Source organism: Lactuca saligna, chromosome 4, assembly GCF_052625555.1.
Source record: "Lactuca saligna cultivar CGN05327 chromosome 4, ASM5262555v1, whole genome shotgun sequence".
In the NCBI taxonomy this organism is placed as follows: domain Eukaryota; kingdom Viridiplantae; phylum Streptophyta; class Magnoliopsida; order Asterales; family Asteraceae; genus Lactuca; species Lactuca saligna.
In genome coordinates, this window is record NC_136420.1 from 27492417 (window position 1) to 27495393 (window position 2977).

Genomic DNA, 2977 nt, shown 5'->3' on the forward strand with positions numbered 1-2977 from the left:
AACGGTCGATAATTCGCATATGAGGGTACTCGTGCAAATAAAACTTCAAACGGTGACCACATGGAAAGCACCTTCGAGGGAAGTCGATTGATGATGTGAACCATAGAGTTAAAAGCATAAACCCAATAAGATGTCGGAATGTGTACGTGAAACATCATAGCAAGCACAGTCTATCAACAATGTGGCGATGATTACGTTCAACCCGCCCGTTTTGTTGCGGGGTATATAGATACGAAATTTGATGAAATATGATATGATGGTTTAGTAATGTTTTAATATTGTGATTTAAAATTTATGTACCTGTATCACTTTGAAAAACCTTAATGTTTGATGAAAATTGATTATGCACAAATTTAATAAACATTGCAAAAATAACATGGAAGTCTGATTTGGACTTGAGTGGGTATAGTCACGTGAATCAAGAAAAATCATCCACAAATATCATATAATAGTGATAGGAGTTAACCGGGTGACAGGCCCCAAAGGTCACAATGGACTAAGGCAAATACATGTAAAGCATGTTTATTATTATTATCAAATATTATTATCAAGTGGCAAACCATGAAAACGTCTACCATGAATGTCCAAGTTTATTCAAAACAGAAATAGCACATGCCCCAATTTAGTTGATGGTTAAGCAATTTTATTAAATAAATGTATTGCATACATATGAATTGCATTAATAAATAGAGTTGTCGCATGTTGTCTTGCGGCGGAGATTACAATATATGAATATAAAATTGTATTCGAAAAATGTCAAAAAAGGCCACACATTGACATTATTTTTATATCTATCTTCTTAATTTACAAGTGGAAAAAACAACTATAATATATTAATTAACATGAAGCTTAATAATAAAACGCGCCTAATACGTACTGTTAATTAACCAATCTAAATGACGTGAAAAAGAAAGATAAAATCGTTATTTCGTTAGGCAAATATGTAACTTTCCAGTGTATATTAATGTTGTCAAACATATTTAAGACATTTGTGATAAAAAACTATAATAACACAAAAAATCTAAACGAATCTTCATATTTAGGTTCACTTAATTTTTTTATTTAGTTAATTAATTAATCTTTTGAAAAATTCAAATCATTTTTTCTTACTGTGCTTCGATGCATCTACCACCAAAGACAAAATCAGCCCACTGTTGATCAAACAAAGACAGCTTAACCACGCGGTCTATTCTCAAGTCTCGACCCTATAAATCTCTCCTTCGTCCTTTTATTTTCGATTCATCCCACATTCATCGTATTTCATAATTCAGTGAAAACTATTTCTCAAATGGATTCTCGACATATTTCTACAGCCATCTTCTTCTTGCTCTTTCTCTCAGTTACTAACCACACACCCTGCAACGCACAGTTATCTTCTACCTTCTACGACGCTACATGTCCCACTGCACTCCGTACAATCAGAACCACCATCAGAACAGCCATATCTCGTGAACGTCGCATGGCGGCTTCCCTCCTTCGTCTCCATTTCCACGACTGCTTCGTTCAAGGTTGTGACGCATCGATCATGTTGGAGGACGGGCCTTCGATAGTAGGAGAAAGGAATGCGTTGCCTAATAAGGGTTCTGTAAGAGGCTACGAAGTGATAGACGCTGCAAAATCTGAGGTGGAGAAACTATGTCCCGGAGTTGTATCTTGTGCAGACATACTGACGGTGGCCGCCCGTGATGCATCAGAAATGGTTGGTGGTCCGTCATGGTCGGTGAAGCTCGGAAGAAGAGATTCCACCACCGCTAGCCTTGTTCTAGCGGAGACCAGTCTTCCTAGCTTTAAAGCTCCGCTCGATTCACTTATTTCCACCTTCAAAGATAACGGACTTAACGCAAGGGACATGGTTGCTTTATCAGGAGCTCATACAATTGGACAAGCTCAATGCTTCTTGTTTCGTGACAGAATATACAGCAATGGATCAGATATTGATGCCGGATTTGCTAGCACACGTAGACGTGGTTGCCCTGTAAATGATGGAAACGGCAATCTGGCACCATTAGATTTGGTGACACCGAATTCGTTTGATTACAATTACTTCAAGAATCTGATACAAAAGAAGGGTCTTCTTGAATCGGATCAGGTGCTTTACAGTGGTGGGTCCACAGACAGCATAGTTACTGAATACAGCAACAATCCTTCCAAGTTCAAGTCGGAGTTTGCAGAAGCGATGGTGAAGATGAGTGAGATCAGGCCGTTAACGGGTCAAGAAGGAGTGATAAGGAGGATATGTGGTGCTCTTCCCTAGCTAGCTTAGTCCCGGGTTCTTGTATTTGCCTCTGAAAATTGCACTTGTAGTCATATCTTCATTCATTTATTGTATTCTTTTAAGTGTAAAGAAATATAATATTTAATTATTTATCAACACGTTTAATGCAATATATAGTTATACAGTACAAATGGATCTTAAGGGGGTGAGTAAAACTAAACTCTGAAAACCGAAAAAAATCGAAACCGAAACATAAACCAACGGTTGGGATTTGTGTTTTTCAAAAATCGAAAATTTCGGCTTAGGCTCGGTTACATAAATATAAGAAACTGAGAAAAACCGCACCACACCGATGTTTATACATAATTCAAGTCCATCCGTTATTGCTCTATAATTTCTCCATTTTCTAGATCTTTGACTCGAGGTGATGTTCTTCCGATCTTGTATGCGGCGAAGTGCATGTTTGAGAAAAGTTTTAAAAAAAAATGGACATGTCACATCCAAACATATAAAATTTTCTTTTATAGTACCAAATGGTGTAGATGACTCATTAGCATGCCTTTATATCAAATGATGCATATTCTTGTGTGGCCTTATTGAAGCTCCTTTTAACGGGAGAGGAGACATCTTTTCTGTAATATAAGTTAAATAGAAACGCAACATGATAATTTTTAAATATCACGGTGAATTAGTTATTATCTTCCAATCAAAATACATAACATGTACATAAAAACCATGCATATTCGGTTCATACCAATAGAT

General features: G+C 36.7%; 1 pseudogene; it reads left to right on the top strand.

Moving 5' to 3' along the window:
* The first annotated feature begins 1253 nt into the window (after window positions 1-1253).
* Window positions 1254-2367, top strand: LOC145041430 (lignin-forming anionic peroxidase pseudogene; annotated as a pseudogene).
* The last annotated feature ends 610 nt before the right edge of the window (window positions 2368-2977 follow it).